General features: G+C 45.1%; 1 protein-coding gene across 1 annotated transcript in view; it reads left to right on the top strand.

Annotated features, from left to right (window-relative positions):
* The window catches only part of LOC310856111 (uncharacterized protein), a 38,119-nt gene that overhangs the window by 15,902 nt on the left and 3,060 nt on the right, over nt 1–19,157 (top strand). The window lies entirely within an intron of this gene.

The following is a 19,157-nucleotide window of genomic DNA, read 5'->3' as shown; positions in this document are numbered from 1 at the left end:
AATGATCCTTTCAGGATACTTTCAGTTTCATTTTGACATTTCATTGGGAATGCCTTTAGGGGAAAATGCTGCAATGCTCTGGGATCAGTGGTGGTAAAACATGGGTGTCTATTCTATACATATGCAACAGCTGTATAATGCAGAATGTCCCATTTCTCAGGTTTCAAATGTATAAACAAATCTTTATTGTGAGGATGTAGATTGGCTATTTTCAAAGTAACTATGTTTTCTAATAATCGTAGTTTGACATTTTACTCTGAGCTTTATAGTGGAGTAAAATTAAGTATAAAATTGTAAATACTAGACCTGTACGTGCCCGTCGCAGTCGGCCACCGGCCTACTAGGGAACGATGCAACTTGGGAACCTAATGATATGTTGTCATAGCACCCGTTTTAACTGTCTCCCACATGGAGATCTGTGTATGTGCCTGTGTGTGAAGACGGCAAACTGAAAAGTGTACTTGGCAATCAATTCGGCCCACTGGCAGAGCCTGATTGGCTGAGGCAGAGGCCGGAAATTGCACAGGTGAAAGGAGTTGGCCTCATTAGGCCCACTGGCAGAGCCTGACCAGAGCCTTTTGTGGTGGTTCTGGAGAACCGTGGGTCCAACCGACTCGATACATGGCACTGCACTCCCTGTGGGGGGGTGGAACCCGGGTCCATGTATTTTAAGGCCATTTGAATTCTAATTTCGTATTTGACAAACAGTATTCAGAATACGGTTTGGTGTTCTGAAAACTGAAAATATATAAATGGTAAATTAAAACATAGAATATGGTTAGTTTTCTGAATACCGTTTAGAAATTGTTCATTAAAAACTTAGAAATAGGTATTTAAAACAAAAATATAACCCGATTCTAGATTTTCGTTGGTGTTGTTCGAAACAGAATTAAGAATTCAAAACAAGACGCACCGCGACCTGTAAGGTTCATTTCTCTGCTGTAACGTCCCTCCCTTTCCGTTAAAAGGGGACGGAGGCATGGCCACGGCCGTCTTGAGTGACAGGCAGGCTGTGCTGCTGTTACTGCAAGCAGACACAGGCAGCGCTGTTGATGATTGCACCAGGCGATATTATATTTAATGTATCCTTTATTATAGTTATTTAAACATATTAGCGTGCTTTTAGATCACATTATAACACACTGATGTTATTATATGTGTAACCAAGTGTAGCAAAGGATTTACTTTTATAGCTATGACTACGCCACCTTGAGATCGTTCAAGGAATTATCTGAATAGACCAGTAAACTGGGTTCCCCAACAAGTTCATTTATAAGGACTTGAGACAAAGTTGCAAAAACAGGAATTTATTAAACGTTTGAACAGTAGGAATACAAATATTTATTAGACCAAGTGTCCAATTTCATATAATTATAAAATGGTAGACCACTAAAACCTAGTCACAACAATGCACAGGTCAAACGCTCTACTGATAAAAGGAAACCATGTTACATTTGGACTTTTGGAGCCAGTGGGCCAATAGGCAAACAGTCGACCAGCCTCAAATGGGAGCTAAGGCAAACTATTAACTAAACACACGCACAGCACACAGCATGCAGGAAAACAAGAGCGACACAGTGAAAAGAGGTGCTCGCATTCACAGCCAAACCTTGGTCGTGGGCTAAACGTGATGTTCTACTTGCCGCCACCCATACGGCCCGTCGGCTAATACACCAACAAGGCTCCCCTTGGCATCCAGATGCAACAGGTTTAGCAGCACGTACTCGCCACCATGTGGGGGGGGGGGGGGGGGGGGACATCAAATTAACACAAAAGAAAACAGCTCAATGAACAGAAACAGAAATGGCTCAAAATAAACTTAAACTAAACTAAGCAAAACAAACAAAACAAAACAGCAGTGGTGACTATAGTGATCTATAAGGAAGTGAAAACAAAACATTTAAATCTACACTTCATTTAGTCGACTAAAATGTATTTTGGCGGCCGTCGAAATGTTTACATTTGCTGAAAATAGCCGATCTACAAGCTTGTAGATCTGCTATTTTCAGCATGCAACCAAGTGTAAAATGATCTCTTGTCCACTATAGTCCCTTCACTGCATCGCAGTGTGAGTCCTTCATGAGAGGAAGTGTGTATACTTGTCCAGGCCCGTATTTACTGTTGGGCTAGGGTGGGCTGCAGGCAGCCCAGGGCCCCCCCAAAACATTTATTTTAATGATGAAATTGTATTGCAATCCAATTCAAGTGAGATTTGTGTTTAGTTATTGTATAATTTCATATAGGTTTTTTGACTGGGGAGTCATACTGTATTTTGACAGCAGAAACTTCCTGTCATAATTTTCACCCCCCTCCATATCTAATTGGATGTTGATATTCCCTTTGTATTCATCCTTAGGGCCCCAAATCACACCTTAGAAAGCATGAGTGTCTATTTAAAAAACAAAGTATTGTTTTTTTGACTGGGGAGTCATATTTTAACAGCAGCAACTGCCTGTCATAATTCCCCCCCCCTCCCTATAAGTATTGGACAGTAAGGTGTTGATATTGATTTTGTATGCATGCTTAGGGTCCCAAATCACATCTTAGAAATCACTAGTGTCTATTTAAAACACATACCTGTAGATTATGGTTAAACCATTGAGAGCTTCTGCTCTGTCTGCACAGCAGACAGTGCATGCTGCGTTGTGGGATATAGCTGTGGAAAGATCCAAAGCCCGCCATGCACAGCAGGCAGGCAGGCAGGCAGGCAGGCAGGCAGGCGGGCAGGCAGGAGAACAGGCAGGAGGGCAGGCAGGAGGGCAGGCAGGCAGGCGGGCAGGCAGGCAGTCACAGTCAGTCTTTCAGTCAGTCTGTCCCAAAATGACACCAAAATGATACTATAATACCCCAATTTGCGGCTCTACCGCACGCCCAAATTGAACACCGCGCAGCCGTGTTGGCACTGGCATTATGTCTACACAGTCGATTGAAAATGGGGCTGAGAAGTATAGTGACATGTAATGAGGATGAGATGCACTGTATACGCAAGAGTAGAGCAGTGTTGGTTTTGGCACCACATTTTGATTTTAGTTTTAGTCATTAGTCTCTTGAATAGTTTTAATTTAGTTTTAGTCATTGTAAAGTTGCCCGAACGGCCAAGGCTCCAAGAATCGACAGTCCAAGAATGTAGATCTTTTTTGGTATTTTATTTGAGAGTGACCGGCCCATGCTGGATTTGACTCTGACACTTGACAACTCAACTAAGGAAAAACAACAAACCAAGAACTTAAGAAACTGAAAACAGGCTATGCCTTCCTGGCCCTGCCAGCTCTCCCCTGGAGTTGTCTCCTTTGTTAGTCTCAAGCTAAACTGATTCCCTCCCAAACATTTCCACAAGCCTCCCTTATATACCAGGTGAGACCCCACCCACAATGATTAGTAATTGGACCAATCTACTCAAACCAGGTAAACCATGACCCATGAGTTAGACCAACTATACAATTACACATTTAGAGTCTGAATGTTTTCCAAGGCATCACATCAAACACAAAACAATTATGATAGCATTAGGCAACCCAGATAAGTAGTACAGTATATGATGCTACACATAGCCACACCTCCAAAGAGCTTGATGACAGTCAAGTATTAGTGGGCACCGTCTATAGACCCCCTGATCAGAATGAGTTCTATGATATACTTGAGGGGTGCTTAGCTGGGGAGGAATGTGTAGAGAAAATCCTGATTGGCGACTACAATACGGATATGCGTCGTAAGGAAGCTCCTGTGTTCAAGTCATTTAGTCGGTTTTGTGATCTGCATGGTGTCAGTCAGCTAATTACCCAACCCACAAGAGTGTGTGATTCTACTCAAACTGTCATTGATCTCATTCTGACCTCGGACAAATCCAGAATCTCAAAGAAAGGGGTTATTGTATGTGGGCTCAGTGATCATTTTATGACTTTCTGTACCCGCAAAATACAAAAACTAAAGTTTGACTGTCACAAAACAGTCATATCTAGGGACCTCAAAACCTACTCTAGTGAGGCCTTTAACCTTGAACTGGAGAGTCTGGATTGGTCCGATGTGCTCAGGAGCTCACTAGTCGAAGAAGCATGGCTTGGCTTTAAAACCAAATTTACATCAGTACTAAACATCATGGCTCCTTTGAGAACCGTCAGGGTCAAAACCCGCTCGGAGCCATGGATGAATTCGGACATACTGACTGCAATGAAAGCCAGAGACAACAAATGCTCTGAACTTCTTAAATGCAAGTCCAAACTAGCCAAGTGCAAGCGCTTCGACAGTGATCTCCAAACCAAACTGTGCAACCTAAAAGCCCAGTGTAACAAGCTAAGAAACGGGGTAATTGCCATGACCAAATCAGCCAAATGTAACTTTATCAATGATAAAGCCGAGGAAATCAAAAACAATCCTCGGGAGCTATGGAAGTTACTAAACAACCAACTAGGCTGTGGTCGGAAACTAAAAACCAGGTTTACTAACATAAACATCAAATCGAATAACACCCTCATCACTGACAAACTCGATGTAGCCAACCACTTGAACATCTTCTTTACAAACATTGCAACAAAGCTGGTTAGCAAACTGCCCTCCCACTCTGGGCGTTTTGGTGTAGAGCACATCAAAGCCTTCTACAAAAACCTTGGTGTTTGTAAAGATGATTTTAAAATGGCAATGGTAACAACCGAGGAGGTACTTAAAAAACTGAGTGCCCTCCAACCCCACAAGGCCACTGGCCATGACAATATTCCCTCCAAATTTCTCAGAGACTCAGCCTTTTCCATAGCTCCAGTCATCACCCACATAGTTAACCTCTCCATCAAACAGGGACAGGTCCCCCAAGATTTTAAACTGGCCAAAGTAACCCCCTTGTACAAAAAAGGGAGTAAATTAGAACCCGGCAACTACCGCCCTATTTCTATTCTAAGCTCCATCTCGAAAGTGATGGAAAAAATAGTCTATGAACAGGTTGAAAAGTATCTTGCCACTAATAAATTGCTGTACGAGTTCCAATCTGGTTTCAGAACATCCCACTCCACTGACACATGCCTCCTCTATTTGAGCGACCACATCAAACACGAGGTGGATGCTGGAAAATACTGCGGCATGGTCATGCTGGACCTCCAAAAGGCTTTTGACACCGTGAACCACTCCATACTGGTTAACAAGCTTAAAGCTATTGGTTTTGATAGCACATCAGTGAGCTGGATGCAATCCTACCTGGAGGGGAGAGAACAGATGGTGGAGGTGAACGGAACACTGTCCCCTCCCCTCCCAGTGAGCTGTGGCGTCCCACAAGGAAGCATACTAGGGCCTTTACTGTTCCTAATTTATGTTAACGACATGACTTCAGCTTGTGACTGCAACTTGTTCCTGTTCGCAGATGACTCAGCACTGCTGGTCTCGGACAGGAACAAACTGCAGGTTGAAAAGACCCTCAGCTCTGAACTCGGTAGAATCTGCACCTGGCTCGCTGATAACAAACTATCCTTACACCTGGGAAAAACTGAATCCATCCTCTTCGGATCAAATAGTAAACTCAGCAAGGCAGATGGCTTCTTGGTTAGAGTGGGTGACAATATTATCACACGAAAAGATCAAATTACCTACCTAGGTTCCATCCTGGAGGCCAATCTTTCCGGTGATAAAATGGCCACCAACGTAATCAAAAAAGTCAATCAAAGAACAAGATTCCTTTACAGGATATCCTCACTGGTCAGCAAAAACACCTTGAAGACCTTAACAGGAGCCCTCGTACAAGGTTTCTTTGACTATGCATCCACCTCTTGGTACCACAGCACCTCAAAGGCCCTTAAAACAAGGCTCCAGACCTCTCAAAACAAACTGGTCAGGCTCCTACTTGGCCTCACCCCCCGAACCCACCTCACCCCTGCCCACTTTGACAGGCTGGGATGGCTTAGGGTCGACGACAGAGTACAGCATCTTGCAATGGGTCTGGTCCACAAGATTCGATACACCACCAAGATACCCATGTACCTGTCTAAATACTTCCTTAATGTAAACGAAGTCCACACCCACAACACCAGAGGCAGCGACGTAGAGTCTGTGAGGGAGGGCAGAATCCATTTCTTGCGACCGACGCCGTCGCGACGGACCAGGTCCGTCGCAACGGCCGTCGGTCCGTCGGGAGGTCCGTCGGTCCGTCGGGGGGTCTGTCGGTCCGTCGGGAGGTCCGTCGGTCCGTCGGGAGGTCCGTCGGTCCGTCGGGAGGTCCGTCGGTCCGTCGGGAGGTCCGTCGGTCCGTCGGGAGGTCCGCCGGTCCGTCGGGAGGTCCGCCGGTCCGTCGGGAGGTCCGCCGGTCCGCCGGTCCGTCGGTCCGTCGGTCGTAACTCTGTCATTTCTCTACCGTTTTGGACGGGGGTGGTCTCATTTGAATCGTGTGGCCCCCCCGGGGGCGTCTATGGGGGTCTCGAGGTTCGGGGACCCCTGGGGGCCCCCAGGGACCCCCACATTGTAACTCTGTCATTTCTCTACCGTTTTGGACGGGGGTGGTCTCATTTGAATCGTGTCGCCCCCCTGGAGGTATCTATGGGGGTCTCGAGGTTCGGGGACCCCTGGGGGCCCCCAGGGACCCCCACATTGTAACTCTGTCATTTCTCTACCGTTTTGGACGGGGGTGGTCTCATTTGAATCGTGTCGCCCCCCTGGAGGTATCTTTGGGGGTCTTAAGGCACGCACGCACGCACGCGCGCGCACACAAGCACCCGTATACGCATGCACGCAAGCGCACACGCACGCACGCGCGCGCGCACACGCACAAGCACCCGTATACGCATGCACGCACGCGCACACGCACGCACGCGCGCGCACACAAGCACCCGTATACGCATGCACGCAAGCGCACACGCACGCACGCGCGCGCGCACACGCACAAGCACCCGTATACGCATGCACGCACGCGCGCACGCACGCGCGCGCACACAAGCACCCGTATACGCATGCACGCAAGCGCACACGCACGCACGCACGCGCGCGCACGCACGCACGCACCCCCAGGGGTCCCCGAACCTCGAGACCCCCATAGAAACCTCCAGGGGGGCGACACGATTCAAATGAGACCACCCCCGTCCAAAACGCTAGAGAAATGACAGAATTACCATTTGGGGGTCCCTGGGGGTCCCCAGGGGTCCCCGAACCTTGAGACCCCCAAAGAAACCTCCAGGGGGGCGACACGATTCAAATGAGACCACCCCCGTCCAAAACGGTAGAGAAATGACAGAGTTACCATTTGGGGGTCCCTGGGGGTCCCCAGGGGTCCCCGAACCTTGAGACCCCCAAAGAAACCTCCAGGGGGGCGACACGATTCAAATGAGACCACCCCCGTCCAAAACGGTAGAGAAATGACAGAGTTACAATTTGGGGGTCCCCAGGGGTCCCCAGGGGTCCCCGAACCTTGAGACCCCCAAAGAAACCTCCAGGGGGGGCGACACGATTCAAATGAGACCACCCCCGTCCAAAACGCTAGAGAAATGACAGAGTTACCATTTGGGGGTCCCTGGGGGTCCCTAGGGGTCCCCGAACCTTAAGACCCCCAAAGATACCTCCAGGGGGGCGACACGATTCAAATGAGACCACCCCCGTCCAAAACGGTAGAGAAATGACAGAGTTACAATGTGGGGGTCCCTGGGGGCCCCCAGGGGTCCCCGAACCTCGAGACCCCCATAGATACCTCCAGGGGGGCGACACGATTCAAATGAGACCACCCCCGTCCAAAACGGTAGAGAAATGACAGAGTTACAATGTGGGGGTCCCTGGGGGCCCCCAGGGGTCCCCGAACCTCGAGACCCCCATAGATACCTCCAGGGGGGCGACACGATTCAAATGAGACCACCCCCGTCCAAAACGGTAGAGAAATGACAGAGTTACAATGTGGGGGTCCCTGGGGGCCCCCAGGGGTCCCCGAACCTCGAGACCCCCATAGACGCCCCCGGGGGGGCCACACGATTCAAATGAGACCACCCCCGTCCAAAACGGTAGAGAAATGACAGAGTTACGACCGACGGACCGACGGACCGGCGGACCTCCCGACGGACCGGCGGACCTCCCGACGGACCGACTGCGGGGGGGGGGGCCCATGAGGATTGATCAAACTCTTCGGCTCTGACCAGAGGGAGTGCAACAAACCATGTACAACCCAGAATCGGCACAAACAAGGGACTAAATTATTTTCGCTCCTATGCCACCAAAATGTGGAACGCCCTACCAACAGTCATTAAGACATTAATGACTGTTAACATTAACATTAATTAAATGTTTTGATGAATTGAACAATGTGGACCCTGTTGTAAACAAGTGTAATGCTTAATTGGGTCGTCCACTCACAGTTGACAGTCTTTGTATTGAGTTCGTGCTTAAAATGTACTGTAAATTCTACAAACTGTTAATAAAGATTTCAATCAATCAATCAATCAATTAATGGGAGCAGCTGTGCAGTGTGCGTTTGTAATGTTCAGTTTCACATTGTGGAGTCTTCTAGTGTCTATTAGGCCATGAGCAAAATTCCCAAATTGCACGTTATGCATCCAAAGGGTGGGCAATTTTATTTTCGATTTTGTGACTAGCTGTACATCTCTACTTTATAGTTTGGCATGATAACCATTGCAAACTCGTAGCTTAGTGGTGGTTATCATGCGTTGAATATGTGGACCCCTATATTGTCACCATCAAAATGTCCTAACAAATATATGGATAACTTTTGAACCTTAACTTGTGTCAAAACTAATGAAACCACTTTTCTGCATAATTAAAACATGGGAAATTGTTTGGAATGGTTATTGTACTTGTTCAAAACTTCTATATATGCTTAAATGGCATTTTAATGCAATATTTCCATCCCAAATATGATGATTTTGAAAAAAGCTAGTAAATATACCCATTTTAAAAGTGTATGCTGAGACCCAACATGTTTCTAATGGCAATAGAAAGCTGCCCATCGTTCGAAGCTTCGATTTGAGTGGTAACATGTGGTTGTACCTCCTGACATACTGTCAGAAATGTGATAAGTGATGACATGAGCCAGTGTCCCAAAATTGAGCTATGGTATCAAATGGGCGCGGCAAGGCTTGGTGTTTCTTTCTTTTCTCGTGGGTGGGTGGAGGGCACCCAGGCAGCCCAGCACCTACCCCCCCCCCCCCCCCCCCCCACGCACACACACAGTGCCTCCCACAATGAATACAATTGGAAAGTCTAGGAAGCGGAGCATCTCTCCAACAACATCATCATTCCCCATTTACAACTCTGGTCAGAGAGTGGGTCCTCCAGCCATAGTCAGCCTAGATGCGGACGCAGGGAAACAAATCCAGGATGCCAGGGTGAAAAACTTGATCTGGCTGCTCACCAGGATGTCAAACCCAGACGACCAAACTATCAGCAGTTGGACTGGATTTAACATCCTCATCCGCACTGACATACAAGTCGTCCAGGACACTGTGGGCTACCTACCAACAATCAATGCCCCAGCTACTGATATGTCGACTGTCAATGAAATCCTCACCCAAACTCTGAACATCATGGAGACCTTGGAACTGAACGAGATTGTCTGTGTCTTTGACCAAGCTCTCTACGCCAAGGCCACAGAAATCACTTGGAAACATGAGAAGTTCAGTAACATCATATTGAGGATGGGAGCGTTCCATACCATCTGCAACTTCCTATCGACCATTGGGAAGAGGTTTCAGCAGCCAATCCCCCTCTCTTGATGCGCGAATCAAATCCAGCATGATCTCTACCATGTCAAGGTATGACATCCAGAAAGCTGCCAGAGGGTTGCCGTTTCTGAGGGAATCAAGATACTCTTGAAACAGCTGTAGGATGTGAGCACAAGATGTGTCATCTATGAGCGCTGTGAAGGTTGTCTGTGACACCAGATCATGGAAACCTGATATGATCTTCAGGGTTTCTTCCAGATGGTGAACCTCTGCTCTGTGGTTGACCTGGATCCATGACAGAAACCCCTTCCATGCTAGCCTCATCATGGCCACATAGACAATGTTGTGAAGCCTGACAGCACGGTTGTACCTGCGCCCTTCCATCACAGCTGTGATGGAGCCTTCTGCGATGACACCAGACTCCACACACAGGTCACGGAGGCCAGCATCCTGAAACCTCTTCCCAATGGTCGATAGGAAGTTGCAGATGGTATGGAACGCTCCCATCCTCAATATGATGTTACTGAACTTCTCACGTTTCCAAGTGATTTCTGTGGCCTTGGCGTAGAGAGCTTGGTCAAAGACACAGACAATCTCGTTCAGTTCCAAGGTCTCCATGATGGTCAGAGTTTGGGTGAGGATTTAATTGACAGTCGACATATCAGTAGCTGGGGCATTGATTGTTGGTAGGTAGCCCACAGTGTCCTGGACGACTTGTATGTCAGTGCGGATGAGGATGTTAAATCCAGTCTGACTGCTGATAGTTTGGTCGTCTGGGTTTGACATCCTGGTGAGCAGCCAGATCAAGTTTTTCACCCTGGCATCCTGGATTTGTTTCCCTGCGTCCGCATCTAGGCTGACTATGGCTGGAGGACCCACTCTCTGACCAGAGTTGTAAATGGGGAATGATGATGTTGTTGGAGAGATGCTCCGCTTCCTAGACTTTCCAATTGTATTCATTGTGGGAGGCACTGTGTGTGTGCGTGGGGGGGGGGGGGGGGGGGGGGGGGGGGGATAGGTGCTGGGCTGCCTGGGTGCCCTCCACCCACCCACGAGAAAAGAAAGAAACACCAAGCCTTGCCGGGCCCATTTGATACCATAGCTCAATTTTGGGACACTGGCTCATGTCATCACTTATCACATTTCTGACAGTATGTCAGGAGGTACAACCACATGTTACCACTCAAATCGAAGCTTAGAACGATGGGCAGCTTTCTATTGCCATTAGAAACATGTTGGGTCTCAGCATACACTTTTAAAATGGGTATATTTACTAGCTTTTTTCAAAATCATCATATTTGGGATGGAAATATTGCATTAAAATGCCATTTAAGCATATATAGAAGTTTTGAACAAGTACAATAACCATTCCAAACAATTTCCCATGTTTTAATTATGCAGAAAAGTGGTTTCATTAGTCTTGACACAAGTTAAGGTTCAAAAGTTATCCATATATTTGTTAGGACATTTTGATGGTGACAATATAGGGGTCCACATATTCAACGCATGATAACCACCACTAAGCTACGAGTTTGCAATGGTTATCATGCCAAACTATAAAGTAGAGATGTACAGCTAGTCACAAAATCGAAAATAAAATTGCCCACCCTTTGGATGCATAACGCGCAATTTGGGAATTTTGGCTCATGGCCTATATAGGGCACGGGTTGCCCCGTGACAGTCACATTTTAGTCACCGGGAATGTTTTAGGTTTCAGTCGACTAAATATCCTAAGATTTTAGTCAACTAAATCTACATGTGATTTAGTCGAAAAATGTATTTAAGGCCTTGATGCCGTTGTAATTTGACTGATTTTACACTTGCTGAAAATAGCAGATCTATATAAGCTCACATCTGCTATTTTCAGCATGCAACCAAGTGCTAACTAACACTAGATCTCTTGTCCACCAGTCGCTTCCTAACATTTTACTCTAGTTTTTATTTGTTGACGAAATTGACAATATATTTATAGTCTTAGGCGTAGCTTAGTTTTCATTTAGTTTCAATTTCGTTTTTGTCAGTGGAAAAAGGTATGCAGTCGACGAACATTTATCGCCTTAGTTGTAGTCGACGAAATCAACGCTGGTGTTCAGGCGGGACAGTTGACAGACCAGTGCCAGCAGTGTGTCAGGAATGAGACCGGCTCACACCTGTGCATGTGTGACAATCCGCATGAGATGGAGACTGTACTCTCAACCTATATGCACACCCATGACATTCATATATTTATTTTTAAGTAGGCCTACTATACAAACTGATGTCAGTATTGTGCTCCGAGTTCTAAAATGGTAAATGGTAAATGGTGCATTTATATAGCGCCTTTATCCAAGGCGCTTTACAGAGATTGTGCATTTGATTACATTCACCCATTCACACACACACATTCATACACCGATGGCAGCGGAAACCATGCAAGGCACCAACTAGCACATCGGGAGCAATTAATTGCTCAAGGACACTTCGACAGTAACTCTGGGTTAGCCCGGGTTCGAACTGGCAACCTTACGGTTACCATCCAGGCACTCTACCCCTGAGCCACCGCCGCCCCGAGTTCTCACACTGTCTGTCCACCGTCACTGAGCCACAGTCAAGCCCTCCCCGTTCTGCTTGTTGACTATAACAAACAAACCACGTTTCTAAAGGCCAAATCAGAAAATCACATCATGTGTTCCATCTGTCACGCCATGTTTAAATTGTGTGAGCTGACCGATGGGAAGCTTTCCCTGTGTGTGTGTGTGTGTGTGTGTGTGTGAGTGTGAGTGTGAGTGTGCGTGTGTGTGTGTGTGTGTGTGTGTGTGTGTGTGTGTGTGTGTGTGTGTGTGTGTGTGTGTGCGCGCGCGTGTGACATTCTGACACCACAGTCATTTAATTGCTCAGTTCTTCAAAAACTTGACTCAGCTTTCTATGTGGCCAGACTCACCTCTGACCTCTTGACACGATTCCGTCCCAGACTCAGTCAGAGGTTAAAGGTCATCACCCTGGTGACTGCGTGCGTGCGTGCGTGCAACCTCCATCAAACTAAAGGAGGTTGTGGCTCTTTCAAACAGAGGACAGGGCAAAATAGGCACAAAGAGATGTTTTCAAAACATCTAATGGGAGCACATCACTAAAGCACACACACACACAGTAGAAAACTTAAAAACATTACTAACTAAAAAGAAAAAAAATGTACGTAATTTATTCTAATTGTTGTTATTGCAATTTACGAGCTGCGTTCGCTTCCCGCGTTTGCGCGTCTTACTTGTCTGCAGGGTCTCATAGTTAGTGCTCAGTGCATTCGCAATGATCTGCAGGGTCTCATAGTTAGTGCTGATTGCGTTTGCAATCATACCTGTTTAAGTCACATAAGTGTTTAAATCCATAGTTTCCACCACCTGCCAATAGGTGGCAGTGTTAGTTCACAGTGGAATGCCTTGTGTGGGGTCACACAGGGCGGAAAGAGAGAGAGTTGAGGGGGAACCACGGCTCCGTCTTATGAGCAAATTTAAGACTTCCGCTCTGAGAGCTAGCAGATTTAAGACATCCGGTTGCCTTCAGAATAAAATAATATTTTTAATTCGTTAATTAAATAACTATTACGTTACATTATTAGTGTAAAAGTGTGTTCTTTTCGTTAAGAATCACCCAAAAAGGATTGTAGTTTAGCCCAGCCGGGCAATAGTTTATTATAAAGTCCCGTGCTAAGAGTAGTAATAAACAACCTGTCAGCTCAGTCTAGTGCAACCAACAACAGGTACCGTGCGTACCGTGCGTCACGCACCTGTATAAGCAAGGTTCCTAGGTTCCTATCTAAGCAATAAAGGTTCCTATTTCATCAAGCAATAATACACCTATTATAACAATTAGTATTATTATTACATTACAGTTATTGTAAAGACACACATTATGTTTCTGTGTAAAAATAAGTAATTAAATTACTAATAAGTAATTAAATAATAATAAAAGTTATCTAAATGGATAAATGCTATTCACTGGAGTGCATGGACTTTATAAAGTGGACACTGGACAAAAGAGGCCTCCGCGAGGCAACTATCTGGACATACCCACATGTTCGGGGAGATGTCCTCTACCACACCCCACTCTCCGCTAAGCGGGAGAGGTGTAAAATTCACAGCAGCAGACCTTCTACTGTGGTCAATGCTGAAAAAAGTACCGTTTCCGGACCCAGAATGGACACTGGACAAAGAGGCCTCCGCGAGGCAACTATCTGGACATACCCACGCGTTCGGGGAGATGTCCTCTACCACACCCCACTCTCCGCTAAGCGGGAGAGGTGTAAAATTCACAGCAGCAGACCTTCTACTGTGGTCAATGCTGAAAAAAGTACCGTTTCCGGACCCAGAATGGACACTGGACAAAAGAGGCCTCCGCGAGGCAACTATCTGGACATACCCACGCGTTCGGGGAGATGTCCTCTACCACACTCCACTCTCCGCTAAGCGGGAGAGGTGTAAAAAAATCACTGGCCTATAACATGCATTGCAAAGTAATACTAATTATTTTGGTAATTACTGGTGTTTGAACACTAATGTCTGCATCAATGACAATGGTAATGTCATTCACTATGTAGATGGGCCATTAACAGTAATAGTTTATTTTTACAGTGCTGTGTTTATACATTCCTCCAAACCCTCTTTCTGATAAAACAGAGCCTTTTAGTGCAGTGCAGTACTTAAACTATGTACTCAGAGCAATACATTTTTTCCTGTCAGCTCATACAATACACAATCTCGCTTTTCAGTCTCTGTTTGGTAAGTGTTGAGACTCACGTCAAACAGAACAGCTTTGGAAAACAAACAAGTGTAGAGACCACAGCTACTGGTATCAGTTTGTGTTATGAAATGAGGGCAACTGTCATAACACTCATATCTAAATGTGATAGCCATACCTCTACCATGAATTGCAAAGTACTGTAAGGCTAAGTATTTTTGCAGTGGACCAAATACATTAACCAGGTCTTGTTCATAGCTATGGACTGAATCCATTAGAACAACATCTAAGATTATGCTATCACCCTCCACTGTCTTTTTAGAGAAATCTACGACAATTGCTCCCCAATGAGTCTTTTGGAGGTTGACTGGCAATATTACCAACTCATAGCTCCACCAATTCTGTGATGTTCTTGGTACATCTATATACTTGTGCAATTGTGTCTAAGATGCCTTTTTGTGACACGTCCAGTGGCTGCACTATAAATTGTGACATGTTCTTTGTAGATGGTAAGGCCTTGTCACCACATTGAGTACAACTATACAGACTAAGACTTTTCAGGCAAAGCAGGTCATCTCCAAGGAAAGGAGACTGAAGTGTGTATTCTACAAAGCTGTTTAATATGGTGTATACGTCTGTCCTAGAAAATGTCTGAGACACTAATGACACTGATGTGTTGGCTAGATTGAATTTCTCAAGTTTCCGTCTAAATGTTGAGTCCTGCGCTGCTGCTTCTTCAAGCCGTGTGTGACATTTTTTGAAAGCAGATGTCTGTTGTAGAAATGTTAGAATTGGTAATGGTATGGCTTCACACATATTGTCATTTAGACTTTCATTGCATAAAACCACATCATCATCATCTTTTTCCAAATTGTCCTCCGTTATTGTTCTATTATTATCCTTGTCTATTGTGATGCCAGCATCACCACATTTCACATAGAAATATAAGCACCCATTTACTTTTGACTCTCGCACAGCATTTGCTGCTGGTAATATTTCTATCATTGTGTCATTTGCTTTAATTACAACATTGTCATAAAGCAAGTCTGCCCAAAAGTGTCCAGTTTTGGCCATAGCGCCTATATGACAAATGATTGAGGCCAACTTATACTTAATTTTACCGCCGTCACAAATAGGAATTTCGATTACACCAGATGGTTCTACATGCCTGCGGCTCACCGACCCACGATCAGTAACACGCGACAGAGAAAGAGTAATGAAATCAGGAGAGTCATTCCAACATATTTGTCGCTTCATATCACAACCACATGCTGTACACTTGTCTGGACTTACACCTTCCATGATTGAGTGTTCGAAAAGAGAATTGAGGGACTCTCTTTTCTGTGGCAGCGGTAATGCAAAAATATTAGTAATAGAAGAATTGAACATCTTGAACAGCTTGTTTAAAATCAGTTCCCCATGGTAGGTATTTTCACCTGTGTCATTGGTGGTTTTCATTGCTTTATTGGCTTCAGTCCTTACTGTGTCAAAATGTTCTTTGAAAGGAGATGTACTTTCACTGACATCCTCAAAATCACCAAAGAAGTCATGATCAATCACAGTGTCTTGTTGATCATGCTTTTTATCAACATTTTCTTTCTGTGGCGCTAGATTCTGTGTCTCAGACATGATGGTGTCAAGACTGGCTTGCACCACGCTGGAGTTCCTTTTACTACCAAGTACAATACAAGCAGCTTGTACTATTGTACTTGTTTGTTGTAGTGTTTTGGCATTAACTAAAGTGCTGAAGATGTACATAGCCAAAGTATACCTCTTATCTCTGTGTATGTACTGTTGTTTGCAAATGTGACTTGCCTGTTTCATCAAATGACTCTTACATGCCCTTATGGTACAGAAATCTAAATCTTTGTTATCTGCCTTTCCTACCACTATTCTCCAGCAGCGTAACAAGTACATACTCATGCTATCTTGATTGAAGATATGCATACTGGCTTTTAAAAGCACTATGGACCTGTCACTATTAATCTGAATCGGTGTTGTGTTTGTACCAAATATCTCCTTCTCTTTGCATCTCAATTGTGTGAGTAGTTCCTCTATAGCTGATTGAGTATGTTCTTCAGAGATCATGAATGCAACAGGAGTTGATTAATTAAATGAACTTACTATAATTTCATAATACAAAATCCTTTTCTCTGTTAGTTTAGTCTTAATGATCCCCCCTGTGGCATCCCATGATGCCGCACATTGTGCTGTCGCATTGTGCCACAGTTTCACTCCTGCTTCACTAAAACATATAACCTTAAGGGGACTAACTTTAATAACTTGAATGAATCCTTTTACAACAACACTGTCTGTGTCTTTATCCTCCCATTCTTTTTTAAGGTCCATCAAAGCTTTGATCTCACTGTTATCCTTCCATCCTTGTTTCCGCTGTTCATATTTGACCTGCCTGTACAAAGAAGTGTCTTTGCCAACTCCGCTACGATTTCCAGCTATTAAAGACCTTGGGTCTGCAATGTTCACTGCCTCAATGTAGGCATTATGTGCAAATCGGTTCATCATTGATCTACCCAAGTTTGCACGCTCTGTGCTTCTAATGTATCTACCTCTCAATTTGTCCTTTGTGTGATATATGTTGCCAGTGTAAGCTATATGAAATATGCCGTCTTCGAATGAATGGAGATGAATTTTAAAGGTCATCTCACATGAAGTATGCCGGCAGGCGCCATTGATTTTCTAACGACAGCGGTAGAAAAGTGGTGATTAACAAAACTGATTATACAGTATGGATTACTCTAGTCAATTTGATACCGGATATGATTTAATACCGGACTTTTACTTGTATTAAACAAAATATTTCCAAATGTTTTGATTGATTTGATTGAAATATGTATTAACAGTTTGCATAATTACAGTACATTTCAAGCACAACTCAATACAAAGACTGTTTACTGTGAGTGGACGACTCAATAAAGCATTACACTTGTTTACAAGAGGGTCCACCTTGTTCAGTTCATCAAAACATTTAGAGACACTTCTATATAGCCAGAGAACAGAACAGGAATTCACCATAAGATTGACATTGCACTGCAGTATTCATACTTGTACTTACATTTGAGTAATTATTCCACCACTGACAACCAGAGACATACAGTAGCTTCTACAGCAGGTATGTCCAACTATCTGTTGTTGTTGACAAAAGGGCATATATTTGTCCCAGCATTTTTGTAAGCCAACAGTTAATGAGTCTTTATTGTGGTGACATCAGCATACTACCAGATGTACAAATATTGTAGGGATTTGGAAACTTTTAAATGAGCGTTTTATTTCTGATTGTGATGATCATTATTGATATGATTTCTTCTTCTTCTGTGTAACAGTGAATGAGAAATGATTCATGATTAATTAAAAGGTATTTTCTTTCTAACTTTCAAAGCCTTGTCTGTATTCTTTTATTCTTTTATAAATGTAATGCTATGGAGAGGGCCACTATATATATAACGATCGTTATATATATAAACCCAGCCAGAAAGAGGGTTTGGAGGAATGTATAAACACAGCACTGTAAAAATAAACTATTACTGTTAATGGCCCATCTACATAGTGAATGACATTACCATTGTCATTGATGCAGACATTAGTGTTCAAACACCAGTAATTACCAAAATAATTAGTATTACTTTGCAATGCATGTTATAGGCCAGTGATTTCATGTCAATGCCCCAAGGCACAGCACTTTTTTGAGCATTGACCTCAGTAGAAGGTCTGCTGCTGTGAATTTTACACCTCTCCCGCTTAGCGGAGAGTGGGGTGTGGTAGAGGACATCTCCCCGAACGTGTGGGTATGTCCAGATAGTTGCCTCGCGGAGCCGTCTTTTGTCCAGTGTCCATTCTGGGTCCGGAAACGGTACTTTTTTCAGCATTGACCACAGTAGAAGGTCTGCTGCTGTGAATTTTACACCTCTCCCGCTTAGCGGAGAGTGGGGTGTGGTAGAGGACATCTCCCCGAACGTGTGGGTATGTCCAGATAGTTGCCTCGCGGAGCCGTCTTTTGTCCAGTGTCCATTCTGGGTCCGGAAACGGTACTTTTTTCAGCATTGACCACAGTAGAAGGTCTGCTGCTGTGAATTTTACACCTCTCCCGCTTAGCGGAGAGTGGGGTGTGGTAGAGGACATCTCCCCGAACGTGTGGGTATGTCCAGATAGTTGCCTCGCGGAGCCGTCTTTTGTCCAGTGTCCATTCTGGGTCCGGAAACGGTACTTTTTTCAGCATTGACCACAGTAGAAGGTCTGCTGCTGTGAATTTTACACCTCTCCCGCTTAGCGGAGAGTGGGGTGTGGTAGAGGACATCTCCCCGAACGCGTGGGTATGTCCAGATAGTTGCCTCGCGGAGGCCTCTTTGTCCAGTGTCCATTCTGGGTCCGGAAACGGTACTTTTTTCAGCATTGACCACAGTAGAAGGTCTGCTGCTGTGAATTTTACACCTCTCCCGCTTAGCGGAGAGTGGGGTGTGGTAGAGGACATCTCCCCGAACGTGTGGGTATGTCCAGATAGTTGCCTCGCGGAGCCGTCTTTTGTCCAGTGTCCATTCTGGGTCCGGAAACGGTACTTTTTTCAGCATTGACCACAGTAGAAGGTCTGCTGCTGTGAATTTTACACCTCTCCCGCTTAGCGGAGAGTGGGGTGTGGTAGAGGACATCTCCCCGAACATGTGGGTATGTCCAGATAGTTGCCTCGCTGAGCCGTCTTTTGTCCAGTGTCCATTCTGGGTCCGGAAACGGTACTTTTTTCAGCATTGACCACAGTAGAAGGTCTGCTGCTGTGAATTTTACACCTCTCCCGCTTAGCGGAGAGTG

Source organism: Protomyctophum parallelum (genome assembly GCF_964188405.1).
Source record: "Protomyctophum parallelum genome assembly, chromosome: 3".
Taxonomy (NCBI): Eukaryota; Metazoa; Chordata; class Actinopteri; order Myctophiformes; family Myctophidae; genus Protomyctophum; species Protomyctophum parallelum.
This window is presented reverse-complemented; position numbering and strand designations above follow the sequence as displayed.